This window comes from Meriones unguiculatus, chromosome 9, assembly GCF_030254825.1.
Source record: "Meriones unguiculatus strain TT.TT164.6M chromosome 9, Bangor_MerUng_6.1, whole genome shotgun sequence".
Taxonomy (NCBI): Eukaryota; Metazoa; Chordata; class Mammalia; order Rodentia; family Muridae; genus Meriones; species Meriones unguiculatus.
Genome location: NC_083357.1, coordinates 39,429,547 through 39,444,574, shown reverse-complemented (window position 1 = coordinate 39,444,574; position 15,028 = coordinate 39,429,547). Strand labels below are relative to the sequence as shown.

The 15,028-nt window shown below is 42.1% G+C and overlaps 1 long non-coding RNA gene across 1 annotated transcript; it reads left to right on the top strand.

Annotated features, from left to right (window-relative positions):
- The first annotated feature begins 608 nt into the window (after positions 1 to 608).
- Positions 609 to 13,317, top strand: LOC132656433 (uncharacterized). Its single transcript, XR_009594179.1, has 3 exons — positions 609 to 667; positions 9,266 to 9,484; positions 9,914 to 13,317. It is a non-coding gene; the product is annotated as an uncharacterized LOC132656433 (long non-coding RNA).
- The last annotated feature ends 1,711 nt before the right edge of the window (positions 13,318 to 15,028 follow it).

Below are 15,028 nucleotides of genomic sequence, written 5' to 3'. Positions count from 1 at the left end.
AAGAAGGAGAAAGAAGTAGAGGAAAATGAAAAGTCAATTCCCATGTGTTAAGCTTTCTGGGGATGATTCAAGAATGTGCTCACAATCTGCTATACTCTATGAGCCCAGGAAGAACATGGTTTGACAAGGAGTGGTGGATAGATTTGGAATCAATACTTTAAGGAAAGGATCCCCTGGAATATTCTGTTTGCTAAATTATATGATGAGACTATAAACAGAAGTGATGGGGAGAAATAATAAATCAGCATAGATGGAGGACTACAACTAGAATCAATGTTCCTTCCTTTGGAGACATGAAAGAAAAGTAAGGTCCTCAGAAGCTTTGACTTAAATTTCTCTCTCTGCCAAAATGCATATGTTGAAATCACAGGCCAGTGGAAATTGCATCTGAAAGCAAAGTCACCACTAATAAGATAAGGATACAATAAAAAAAATCATATTTCCCGTCCTAGTTTCAGTTGTTTGCAGTGAGAAGACACCATTTATGGGCTAGTGTGGCCCTCAATAGACATTGAATCCTCTGGAATTCTTATTTCGTGTTTAGCAGATTCCATCACTATAAAATTTAATACCTTTTGTTTGTAAGCTTGGCATTTTAGGGCCTTCTGTTACAGCAGCCTAAGTACTGTAAGACTCTGGAGGAAGACAAGAGGTCATTCATAATCAGGTAAGATCACATGAAACTGAGAAACAGGATGACCACACTGACTCTTTTGCTAGATCTCACTCGTATCTGAAGCTGGTCCAAGGCACTTCTCATGCTATTAAAAAAAAAAAAATCCTTCAATAAAAAAAAATATTGAGGAGGGAGGCTGGACAAGTCCAAGATATCCCAAGAGATAGTTTCCAACCTTGAGCAGGGGCTGTTCTCACTCTGATAATAGTTTTGTGTGAGAGAGCTTCATTTGGATATGTTTCTAATCCTATGACAGTCATGGAGCCTGGCATGAGGAGCTGCTAATCCCAGCTGCAGGAAAGAGGTGGTTGTTGATCCAGACTGATCTGAGTGGAAGCCTGAAGTCAGAGGTCCCTGGACTCACTAGGAGGTCACACTATCTCATCACACAGTGGATGGAGGCTGTTTTCTCAATATTCTTGAGACAGACACAGGCTTGTTATTGCTGAGCCCCAGGAGAAAAGGGAACTCTTGAGACAAATTGGAACTAGAAGTTTCCAAGTAGTGATGGACTTGGGAAATGAACTCAATAACTGCTCAGAAACTCTCAAATCACACACGTTTTTGAGTCAATCTAGTATACTGTGCTACACGTGAGAAAATTTAAACACTTTCTTTATCATATATCCTTACTCTGGAGGAAACTTGATATCTAGAAACTGATTTTTAGACTTGATTATGGAAAACTTATAGTAGCAAAAGATCAAACTAATACACTAAGAAAAAGACATTTCCACATGCTCACATCTAAAGAAAGGAAACAACAAGATCTAATCCCTGAGCAAGCAGTAGGTCCACTCAGGTCAACAGTGACAGTCACAGGTAATGAGAGTACAGTGGGCTTTTTCATCTATCTTACTCCCATGTCTGGACTGCTGAGTGTTATTATGGAGGCCATTACACATATTTTAATGCTTATTTTAATTAGCATATAAAATAATAAAGTTGTTTATGACATATTTATATGTATATGGTATTTGCTCATATTTATATCATCAAACTGTTTGTCTATTGTCCCCTCCCACTATGTCCCCTTGCTCAAGCCCATAAGAGTCACTTTCATGGCTTATTCCAAATATCAGAACATGCAATATTCATCTTGTAGCATATAGATATCAGGATGAAGTCCCCAGATTATCAAAAGCCATGCATTGTTTGAAGTTTTTTTAAATTCAGAGAAGGAGCTGGTATTTGGTGGTCTGGGCTTAAATGAGTCTAGGAAGTACTTGAAACAAGCCAAGGAATTGGAAGCACAGAAAATTAAGACTAGGAGTTAGATTTCCAGGGAGGCAGGCAGACAGGGAGAGGGGCCATGTCCAGGTAATAAATAAAGATGGTGAACTTACAGGACTGACAACGTTGTTCTTACCCTGGCGACCTAAAACAAAAGCCAGACACCTTCGAACAAAGAATTTCTAGGATTTTTTTTTCCTAACAGTGGTCCATCACTGGCCCAACAAGTTCTTTGGAAGCCAAGAGTTGTAGCCCCATAAACTATCCTTTCTTCAAATTGACCACACCTAAGTGAGGGGAGGAAAACTTCAGAAGCTTTAAAGCCCCAGCCCTTAAGAAGAGACAGGATTTTTCATCTTCCTGACCTCTCCTTTTTCTTTGTGTGCTTCATGCATGTTTTCCCTCTCCCAACAAACACCTTTCTGTCTGCTGTTGTGTCTGTGTGGATACATATATACATTGGGTGTATGTGCACAGAGAAGCCCCAGGACACATTCCTCTGGCTTTTTTGAGATAGGGTGTCTCCTTTATATAAATATATTAGTTATTCAGCTAGGCTGGCTGGACTGTGATACTCAGGAATCAGCAGGTCTCCACCTTGCCAGTGTTGGCCTTCAAACATATGACATCATTGGTATTTCTTAAAAGAGGGGGAAATGGATGTTAGGGCATCCTGTTTGCCTACCAAGTAATTTATGGACCAGGCCCTCTTAAGCTTCCTTTGTGTTTTGTTTCCATATTGTCTCCAGTTTCTCTGCATCTTCCTATGTCTCCCAGTTTTCTGAGGCTGCTCTGTTCAGACTGCTGAATACCTTAAGCAGGTTTATCTGAACTGAGATACTTCTCCGGCCTTTGGTGTTTTATTGACCTGTAAATGGTTTCCTCCGGGGCTAGAGGCTTTATATTCCTTGGGGTCTCCTTTTCATTTGCCCCTCTTAGAAAATGTCTGTTTTACCCACCAGGGTATCGAAGGAGATACCGAGACTCATAGCCCAACATTGGGCAGGGTGCCAGAATCCTTACAGGAGAAGAGGGAGATAGAAAGACCTGGAGGGGACAGAAGAACAAGGAGAACAAGGAGAGCCAAATACCTGGGCCCAGCAGGCCCTGCAGAGACTGATACTCCAACTAAGGACCATGTGCAGAGAGGACCTAGACCCCCTGTTCAAAAGAAGCCCATTGGCTGCTCAGTTTCCAAGTGAGTTCCCTAGTAAGGGGTACAGGGGCTGCCTCTGACATGAACTCAGTGACCAGCTCTTTGATTACCTCCCCATGGTGGGTACAGTCTTGCCAGGCTACAGAGGAAGATGATGCAGCCAGCCTTGATGAGACCTGATAAGCTAGGGTCAGATAGAAGGGGAGGAGGTTCTTCCCTATCAGGGGACTAAGGAGAGGGCATAGGGGGAGAAGAAGGAGGGTGGATGAGACTGGGAGGAGACAAGGGAGAGGGCTGCAGAGGGGATACAAAGTGAATAAATTGTAATAAATAAATATATAAATAAAATTTATAAAAAGGAAAAAATGTCTGTTTTGTTCTCATCAATCAATACTCTGTGACCTTTTGACTCTAAATATATAAGACTTTCCTTTACTTCCTTCCTACACTGTTCATGTAATCTGCAGGTTCCAATGTCAACACAAGTCTCTCTCTATGCAGATAGTTTTGTTTCTGAGCCAATGACTATTGATTTGTGCATCATTGGCAGAACAAAACAGTTACCTGGTGGTAGAATTCTGCTAGTGTGACCTCTAGCATCTTTGAATGCATGGAGTTGGCCTTGGCTCAGAGATGGCCAAGCCACTGTAGAGAAGCCCTTTGCAACAGCAATTCAAGTTGTCTCATAGCGCATAAGGGAAAACCATCTTGATGACTTGAGGGGGGAGATTTCTATTCCTGTGTGTTTTGATGGCCAGGTTCACTGTCCTGAAATTGTCAGTTTGTGCTGCCTGGCTCCTTATAACTGATTAGGTGTCTAGAGAGTTTGGGGAATGCTCAAAGGAATGTCTGTGAGGGGATAGAGGGCTTAGAACATATTTACTCAGTTCACCTAGTTTGCATCTCAGGAACATAAAGCTGAGAGCTTACTTGGCTGGTATTACTAATGCAACTGCAGTAATAACTAGAACCCAGTCAGAAGAAGTAAATGATTAAAATGAATAGCCCTGGGCTGCCAGGGCACGCACTGCTCTAAGCAGCTCTCTGTATTTGCAGCCTTGGATAACAATCTGACTTTCCTAGAGTCTCAAAGGGAAAAACATTGATCTCTGACAGTGTTGGATTCTGACATTGTAACATGTTTAGACACACTAACAGAACTGTGTAGCCCTGTGGCTGTGCTGCAGATGTGACATTTCAGGGCTTCATAAACAGCTACCTGTAAGACAAAGGTACCTTGGCCAAAGAGCAGCTAGAGATGTCAGTGCCAAAGCTTTGTGCTGGAATAGCTCCAGAAAGAATATGCCATGATGAAGAGTACACATGAGCAGAAGATCCTAACTGAGAAGGAAGTGGCCCAATAGCTCTATTCACTTGAGCTTGGAGGGTTTAGGTTTCTTCCAAGAAGACAGGATGAAAATCAAGTGAGCATTTAATAACTTTGAGAAATTAACATGTTAGGCCTGAGAAATTTTGCTTAACCTATAGAGATTGTTACAATGATCCAGTTTCTTGAAACATCTTGAGTTTTCACATCAGGACTTAAAGGAATACACAGGGTTCACAGAACTGAGGCATTGTGGGCAGGCCTCCTACAACAAGCTAGAAGCTGCTGTTCTGTGGCACTCCCAGCCAAGGAGCTGAGCATTTACCTGCTGTTCTTCACAGATTGCAGCCAATGTATGCTCTTTAGAAAAGAAACCTGATGAGACAAAAATCAAAGTCAAACACAGTTATGCATGAGCCTTTCACTTGAATGTTGCTGGACAAAAATCATGATGACAGCAGGATGAGAAACACATCTCACACATAAGAACAATCATTTCTGAGAGATGAAATGTTCATCTATGGTTTTCTCTACTTCCCCTTCTTCATACCTCCTGTCTTGTGTATGTTCATCTAAGTACGGTTGTCTGACTTCACAGTGTCTCTGGAGAACTTGTATATGTTAGCTCATGTTTGAGTAGTAAGTGGTCTAAAGTGTTATCTTAACCATCACTTCCTCTTGTGTTAATAGTAAGTGGTCTCAAGTGTTATCATAACCATCATTTCCAAGACACTTGCCTCGAACTGGAAGTTAGAAATTTGGCTAGGCCATCTTCATGAGGATCCCTGGGGTCTGTCTCCTATCACCATAGGAGTGAGATTATAGGTTCACACTGTTATGCAAGGCTTTTTATGGTTACCAGATCTGAATTCATATCCTCATGCTTGCAGAACAAGTACTTGGTCTATCCCTGCCACAATAAGGGCAGTTTTGATGGCTAGGTTTTAATCTGATGATATCTTTCATGAGCATATTATATTCAAAAGAACATATGGATCATAGACCTTTGTGGTGGTAAATCTGTATTGCTTCTTTGTACAAGCAGCATAAGCAGCTGAAGAATGAGTATCTTATCTGAGAGGAACATGTAGGACTTGTGGAAACTTACAAACTGAGGAAGACCATCTGTTATTATCAGCTTCCTGACATGGTGAGCAGCCTGTGGAACCAGGAAGTTCAGCTGTATCTTGACTTGTGTTAAGATCTCCAGTGTGGATTTGTTGGCTCAAAGGGAAACACAAGTGATCAGGTCCTATTCTGAACAAAGTCCACAAGGCAGAGGAGGCCTGGTGCCTTAGACTTGTTGAAAAGAACTAACAATGCCTCAGTTTAGGAACCCTTTGTCTTGATGGGAGATGGGCAGATGTATGCCTCAGGTTCTCTGCTTCTAGAATCCTCAATCTAAATATCCTCAACCCTACTGCTATTTGACCATAACAGGAAATAGAGGAGGTAATGGTTGCCCAAAGTTGCCATTTCTACTACTTGCCAAGCCTCATGACAAAGTTTGTAAAAATCTTTCATTGCTTGCTTAGAAGACTTTCCAAATCCAATCCCAATCATTGAAAGAATACTCCCTAAACACCTCATCCTCACTGGTTTTATGCTTACATTGGCATAGGATGTCTTGGGTACTTATGGGCTTGGAGACACTGACATTGAGTGTCCCACCTGTTTGAGCCAATTGACTCAGGGACCATGGCATGGGGGGCTTGACTGGCTGCCACCATGGTCATACTTCTATTGTTACCTATGGTAGACTACTGGTAGTTCAAAGACATAGTCTTAAGATCTACATTGATGTGACCTTATGATTTGCTCATGAATCTCCAACATGGCTGCCAAAAACCAAACATGGGTTTCCTGTGTCTGCAGCTTTCTCCCAGAAGCATCTGGGGGTGGGGGAGGAGAATAGTAGTCTCTTTTCATATGTTCATGAGGACAAGTCTGTAAATTTTTTGAGGGTGTTTCCTGGAATATCTATATGGAAAGAGAGCCACAACTGACATTTCTGCTGTCTACAAATGCAGTTATAGCACAAGGTGGGGGAGCATTATTTTACCAGTCAGAACACAGTGTGATGATACCCAAGGGACTTCTATCAAGTGTCCAGACAATTTGGAGTGTTGTTTGTGAATGAGAATGGCCCCCATAGATGCACAAGGTTGGATACTTGGTCTTTTGGAGAAGGACCAGGAGGTATGGCCTAGTTGGAGAAGGTGTCAGTAGAGGGTCACAAAGAATTAAAGATTCAAAAGTCAAAACCATTCCAAGTAAGCTCTGTCTATCTGTCTTTCTGTCTCTGTTTGTGTCTCTCTTTCCTTCATTCCCACCCTCTGTCTTATGCTTGAGAATCAGAGATAAACTATCAGCTATTGCTCTAACACAATGCCAGCCTGCTTGTTGCCACATTCCCTGCTGTGATAGTCATGTACTCTAACCCTCTGGAAATATGGACACTAAGTGAGATGCTTTCTCTTATAAGTTGCCTTGGCACAGTGTTTTGTCATGGCCATAGATCAGAAACAAAACAAAACAAAAAGTAGAAATGGGCCAATTCAGTAAGGAGATGCCAGAAGAGAAATATTTTGTATTCCTCTGCAACAAATTCCTGTGGGGCCTAGAGCAGCTGGAAAAGGTTTCAGAGAAACAGAGATGCAAGAGTCAAGTTCTCATTATGATGACCCTGATAACCCTCTGTCACAGGGGTTGAACAGTGCAGACTGTCATAGCCAATAGACTGGGGCTACACCTATAGCCCAGGAACTGTATTCCAGACAAATTACTAAGCTTGTGCAAAGGGCCATGTTACTAAGGACCAAGGTCAGCATCCTCTGCAGAGGAAAGAAAGGTCAGTGCCCTTGGTATGTTATAGCAAAATTAGGCATCAGAAACTCTTCTTCCACCACAAGAGATACTTAATGAAGTTAAACTACTTCATTGGAATGATCCTAACATTATTGCTTGCACTCCTGTAGCTGGTGGGACCTGCCAACCCATAAAGCTGTTCCCTACCTACCAGGAGGACACTGCAGACAGCTCACTCAGCAAGGCTGCACACAATACCACTGGCTATCACCCACAGCTCCATGGAAATTAGGTTTCCTTCTAATCCTGACCATGAAGGTGGACACTGCTCTCTCGGTCCCAAAGATGCTGGTCTTTGGGCAGTGATGGTGCACAGCCCTACTCACCTATTCACAGCAGGCAGAATGATGATCTTGCTATTTTACTCAACTAAAGGAAAGGGATACCTTTTGGTGGCATGAAATTTATATGTTTGTATAATCCTTGGATGGGTGACAGCACCATGGTATCTGAAGACTGCAAAGACAAAAGCACAGATGCTTCTAGATTAGCCCAAGTCCAGATAAAGCAGTAAAAGGAAAGGCTCCTGGGAAGCATGTGGCTTCTCTTTTCTACAGCCACACCCTGCCTGAGGATACCCAGACAGCGTCCAAGTGCTGCACCCTGGAACAAGTTGATGCCCACCAGGAAGATGCAGTCTTCTCCTCCTGGGTAGTCATTCCCTATACCCCCCAATCACCCTCTCCAGGGGAACTTTACTACTTCCTCTGCTTGTCAATGGCCCCCACACCTTCACCCCTTTCTCCTCTGCTCCCACTGGATTTCCTAAGCGCAGACTCTTCTCCTCCTTCACCCAGCTTCATGCCCTGTCCTCTCTCTCACTGCATTTCTCTCTTGACCTGGCCCACTTGCCCCACTCCTTTTCTCCTCTCCTCTTCTTGTATCTCTTTACCTCCTTGGCTTAAAGAGTACAAGCACTTCTATGAATCTAGTCATGAATTAATGTGGCAGAAAGCAGGGACAATGATCATGAGTCTCTTACTTGGATGGCAGAGGCAGATGGCTATCTCTTTTGAACAAGATGGTTATGTTTCCAACTTTTCTCTCCACCCACTAGTGCAGCAAGAGCAATGATCTTAAAGAGTGGGGGAGCTAATGGCTCACACTGGGAAAGATATAAGGGCTACAGAGGTGTGCCCTAGTGGCTGGAGGGCTCTGACAGGAAACAACATGAGCACACTGACTCTTCTGGCCAGGCTCCTTCATGTGGCTGTTATGCCAGACCAGGCCAAACATAGACCCAAGGTTTAAAAACCATGGGCCTAGGCCTGACGATCAACCTTTGAAGGAAGATAGAAACAAAAGGACTGTGTTAGTGACTTTGATACCAAAGGACTTAGCAAAGAGCTACCCTGTGGTACCATAGGTTTCCATAGGATTCCTACCTTCCTAACCAGTGCTCCCTTCACCAAGCCCTCCTCTCTCCTCCTTCTCTCCATCCCCATCCCCATCCCCTGGTCACATCCTCTGCTCTCTGTTTTTTGGCTTGTCTTCCCCCAGAATCCACATAAGCAGAAATCAATGGGAAACCTCCTTCTAGGGTCACAGACATCTTGAATTTCATGTTCTACAAATGGGTTCAGCCTGTCAGTGGCAAAGTGCCTGAAAAGGAAAAATCAAGACACATGTAAATTTTGGTGGCCCTGCCCATTCAGTTTTTTAGGACTCCATTGTTTAACGTTCGTTATCCCTTACTTGTTGTGACTTTTTTCCTTGAGGTGGGGAGGCAGTGACCACAAGCTGCTAAACAGGTGACTAATCAGCCTCCTCACCCCCTTCCATCACCTTCTGCTGTTCCTGTCTGAGACTACGGATGCCTCCTGAGGGTAGTCCTTAGTAGATGGTAACACAAGGATTATGTCCTTGCCACCTTAATAGTCATAGTCTCCATGCTGGGGAGGTTACACAGAGAATATAATGTCACATCTTGTCTCAATGACAATTTCATTCACATCTACATATATGTAGATGCTCTTGGTAACTCTGACATCATTCTGTGTTACAGGGTTCTGTTTACTGTTGGTGTCCTCCAAGAATTACAACACATCCAGAGTTATGTGACTGAATGTCAGGGATGCCGGTCTTCTCAACCTCAGCCTCCATAAGCGCTCCCTCAGACGTGTCCGCAAATGAGTCAGTGCTCTGTCCACTCAGAATCAGTTTATTGTATTCACAGGGTCATCCTGTGGGGAAGAATTCAGATAAGCTGATCTGTATCAAGCAGGTGAGCTGGACCTAGAGAAACCCTTGCTACTTTTATCATATGCCTCCTGCACTTTGTTACCTTTTGTTGATGTCATTGTGAACATAGGCAGAGCCAATTCACTCCATCTCCTCTTTAAGAGAAGGGGGGGGTGGATGATAAAATGTGCAGGCCTCTTGATTGAGTGGCTCTTTTGAAGATGTACTATTTGTCCAGGAATGTAATGACTTTTATTCTGATAGAGCATATCATTTTTTGCCAGGGTATCATTAAAGCACTTTGTTGCCATGGTGTCCAAATTTTCCTCTGTCATGTGGCTCAGAGAACACATAGTATTCACCAGAGTAGAGAAGGACCACCATGAACCTGTTTGGCTGGATGCTGATGATAAGTTTGCATCACTCAGATCCATTAACAAAAATTCATCCTCCATGTCCCCCATGTTTTCAGGTTTAGGATGGCACCACCACAAATATGCTAGAATTATAAAAAGAAGAGCATATCTAGAAGACAAGGTTATGGCTATCAATTTATATATCATGATCAATTTGTACCTCATGAAAATCAAAGATGTCTCAAGTATCCTAATGATGCATCTCGGGATGCAAGATTAAGCAATAACAACAACCCAAATCCCAAAGCAGTTATAAGAAAGCATAAGAAATATCAGAACTGGAAATAACTGGACATTGAGAGGTTGAAACAAGATGAAAGAAAAAAAAAAAAAAGAACTGGTTCTTCAAAAGGATGAACAAATCTGACAAACCTTCCATTAGAGACAAGTAGAATCCATGGGAACTCTAGGGGCTACTCTGCAAGCTTGTACTCCAGAGTGTTAAGAAGCCTCAAAGAAAGAGATTGCTCCATTTGCAAAACAGACACCAACACTGAAACAAGAGATTACCAAACATGCACCACCTTTTGCCTTCCTGTTGCTACATCCTGGGTATTATGATACATTAAGGAGCTTATTGACATGTAAAGCAATCAATACAAGCACAAGATTCAAAGAGGAATACAGTATCTCCCAACAAGGACAGTCAGGACCAACAGATTACAGAGAGGATCTTATCTATTGGCTATAAAATGCAATGGAGATCAATGATCCTCAAGCTGCTTTACCACAGAGACAAGAAAAGATCATTCTGAACTTAGTCTACAAAGCCAGTTTTACCCTAATGCCAAAAACATAATTAGATACATGCACACTAGACAAACACACATACTGTATAAGTTAATATTCTTAATAAACATCTACACGAACATCTCCCATAATCACACAATGTCCAACAACATAGAAAACATATACTTCATGTTCATGGTGTGTTCAGCACAGAATTCTAGGATAATTCTACAAAAACCTGGTCAACAAAAAGCAGGTAAGGAGGTCAAGGAAAGAGGTCATGCTCAGACACCAAAAATTAAATTCTGTCATTTTCTGAAATACACATAGACATAGGGTTGCTTATCTGTAACATGCCAGTTCCAGGGATATACTGAGCCTAACTAGAGCTGTGATTGGGTAAGTGGGACCTTTTGATTAAAAAGGGGAGAATTGTAGACACATGCCAGATGTAATTCAATGTAACAGAGCATATGGAAATGATCCAAGTTCACAACATATGTGTATAGGAGTATCACACAGAAATTTCTTATTTACAAAGTTAAGATTTCAAATCGAAAGAAGAAGAAGAAAGGAAGAAGAAGAAGAAGAAGAAGAAGAAGAAGAAGAAGAAGAAGAAGAAGAAGAAGAAGAAGAAGAAGAAGAAGAAGAAAGAAGAAACCAGAGTACAACATGGCAAAGCAAAATTATTGAAAGAGGATCATTTGGAAAAAAAAAATGAAACTCAGAAGAAATCAATGACTTACACAAAAACAGTGAGTGCATGAATCAAAAGGAAACATGAAACTCACAGCAACAGAGGAAATCTCCCAAAGTCAAGGAAAGAATTCCCGAAGCCTAGGAAAGCACAAGTGTAGCAGGACCAATGCTGAAGTCCAACTGCTTTCCATCCAACAAGAGATTCTCCACAGCATTAGGACAAACCCCAGCACACTGCAATACCTTCTATGAACAGATTTCCATCCTTTCTCACAATGTTCTTCATAATGTCACTACAAGGGATGGACCAGTAACAGCAGGGAATAACCTAATGCAGTTTCTCTATCCATCCCCAGGGACTGCATTATTTTTATCATGACAGTGAACAATTCCTTAACAAAATGCAACATTTAAAATAAAAGTATCCCTTCTCCCAAGATTTCAGAGAACAGGAATGTATGGCAGTTGGAGGAGTTGTGACTTGGCAAGATGGGTCTGAAGTAGCTGATCACACAGCTTTGGCAGGCCAGTCACCTAATTCCTCCTGCTGCTTTCTAAAGTACTGGGGTTTTATTACCTTCCCAATCAATCAGCACTCCAGGCTAGAGACTAAGCATTCATACACATGAGAAGGTGTGAGACCTTCCCAGGAAGAGAATTTGAGGCCTTCTTTAGGAAGAGAATTTGATGTTAATAACACAAGCCCCACAGACTCAGGAACTCTGTGCTTATTTGGGTTAGGGACACAGGTCTGGACTAGTTTGAGAGTGAACCTATAGAATAATTCAGTGGCTTATTTACTATGACTATTGGCCTTCCTGCATGGATGTAAAGGTGTCCTGGGACTTGGGAGCCCTGGAACCACACAGCTTTGAGAGGAGAAGGTATCCTAATGGAAGGGTATCCTGAGACACAGAGACCAGAAACCACACAGCTATGAGATGGTAAGGTATCCCAATGGAAGGGCATCATGAGACAGAGGAGCCCAGGAGGCCACACATCTCTGAGAGGAAGCCTCCTCAGCAAATTTGTTGGAGCTCCCAGGGGAGGCTATCCATAGCTAAATGAGGAGCTCAGGAGCCTCAACCCTGCAGTTCAGTGTTGCAGCTCCCAGGGGTGGGTGTCTCCAGCTGAGCTCAGGAGCTCTGGAGTCTCAGCCCCACTCTGCTTTTTACCTTCATCTCTTCATTGCTTCTTGGCTTCTTCTGATGAGAGAGTCACACCAGGCAGCAAATCTCAAAGAAAAGATTTGTTGGGAGGATTCAGGGTGTGGAGGGATGAATCCAGGGTTGTCTGGCTATTCCTGCACCTGGGAGAAGACAGCAGGGAACTGAGCAAACACACCCTTTATATAGGACTACTTAGGGGGTGGAACTTCCTAGGGAAAAGATTTCCAGGGTAAAGAATGGTGGGATTTCAAGTCCTGAGATTGGGGGAGCTCAAGGATTGGTGAAATTTGAGACACTAAAGAATTAAAAAATAGATTTTTTGGGGTATTGGTTTAAAGTGTAAAGCACAAGCCTGAACAAAGGCCAGCCAGATAGAGACATGTCTAGCCATCTGGGGAGAGGAACTAGCTTTACTGCATTCTTCTCTTGCCCACTAGAGATACAGTTGATAGGAAACCCACACAGATGGCCAGGCAACCAATCATTTCAAAAGTCAAGTTTCCTTATCCAATCATGTAATGCCAAGCATGTAACCCATTGCTTACAGTTTTCCCTTTAAAAACCTTGTTCCCCTAAACAGCCCTGCTGCACTCCTCCTCTTCACCAAGGAGGTTGCTGCAACCCTGGCTAGAGCTTGTAATAAATAAACAAACCCTCATGTGTTTTGCCGCAGAGTCAATTCCTGGTAGTCTTTGGGGGCCTCTTGAACTGAGCATAACAGTTTCTGTGGAAAGCTCAGGGACTGGTGGGTGGACAGCAAGCAACCAAGAAAGCAAGCAGAGAGAAAAAATAGAAGAAAGAAGAAAGAAAGAAAGAAAGAAAGGAAGGAAGGAAGGAAGGAAGGAAGGAAGGAAGAAAGAAAGATTAAGAGACAGAGAGACTGATAGATTTACCATGTAATATGTAATTGATCACTCAAATTTCCAATTAAAATTGGAATAACCAAAGCTGTTCACTTCAGCAGAGGTTACTAAGGAAAGTGGAAATGTCTCACAAATTCCTGCCTTTGAAATTTCCACGCTTTGTGAATTTGTTAATCAGTTTATATAAAGAGACAAATGTTCCTTGTGTGTGACAGAGTGTGCCGAAGACTCTCTCTTTAGGAGGGTATAACTGCCTGTGAGTACCTTCCACTCACTTGTCCTTAAGCCTTGTCCTGCCCAATACTTGAGCTGCCCATTACTCTCTGTCTTTACATAGTCTTTCAGAGAGGCCCAGGATTTGAGGCCAGTTGCTCTGGATGGCAGTACATGCAGAGTTGAAGTCTCCCCTTCTCTTTCTGCTTACGTTTAATGTTTCTGTAGTCACCATTGAAAACCTGTCTACAAACAAATCCTGTCCTTGAGGGAATACCTGGACCTGGCCATAGCATGTTCCTTTTGGTGTTGTGTAAACTATGTGAAATGGTTCTCAAGATCAAGCTGCTATGGCATCCATCAGGAGAAAAAGGCTCCAAAATTATAATTATAATGACTATTATAACTATTATACCATTAATATTATGGTGTTGATGCAAACATTAATAATTATATAGAAGTGACTTATAAAAACTCATCCATCATAACACAATCCTTTATATGCATTTATTTTACATTTCTCTATGTAATTATGTATATATTTCTCTCTCTCTCTACAGATATATATATATATATATATATATATATATATATATAGTGTAAAGAACAGAGGACAAGTTGCAGGATTCAGTTCTCTCCATCCAACATGTGGGTTCTTGACATGGAACTCAGATCATCAAGATGAGTGACAAGCACCCTTTCCCACTGAACCATCTTACTGGTCTCATATCACAGTTTTGAATTTATATATTAACAATGGTATTAGCTCAAGTTCATGAGTGCTGATTTGATAACTACAACCACATTTTCATATTTTTCCTTTTTATTGAAAATGGATTCTCCTCTTATACAATATATCCTTACCACATTTTACCCTCTCCCCACTCCTAACACTTTCTTTTCCTCTCCCCAATCCACTCCCCCTCTATTTCCTTTTTATAGAAAAAAAAAAAAAAGGACGAGAGACAAAAGCCAAGCAGGACAAAACTAGATATAATAAGACAAGGCAAAAGCCCTCCTATGGAGGCTGGACAAGGCAACCCAATAGGAGGAAAGGAGTCCCAAGAGAAGGCAAAAAAAGTCAGAGATACACCTGCTCCCACTGTTAATAGTCCCACAAGAACAACAGAGTAACAGGTATAACATGTACACAGACCTTGGGCAGATCCATGCAGGCCCCATGCTTGAAACTTCAGTCTCTGTGAGACTCTATGAGCCCTGTTAGTATTTATAGTGGGTCATGTCATATTTCTCTATTTAATTTAAATGTTTTTTTTTTGATAAGTGTTGTCTTGGTCATAACATTGCTTCATAGTAATTGAAGTGTGACAGTCAGTAGCCTTGATATCTGGGCTATCATCTCCTATTAGTAAAAATCCTCTAGGACTGTGTCTCAAAATCAGAGAACAGGACCCTCTCTGTTATCCTGAAGCTAAGGATGCTGTATATTAAACACAGATAGACACAAAGTTTAGCACCTTGCTGCAGCTGACCACAG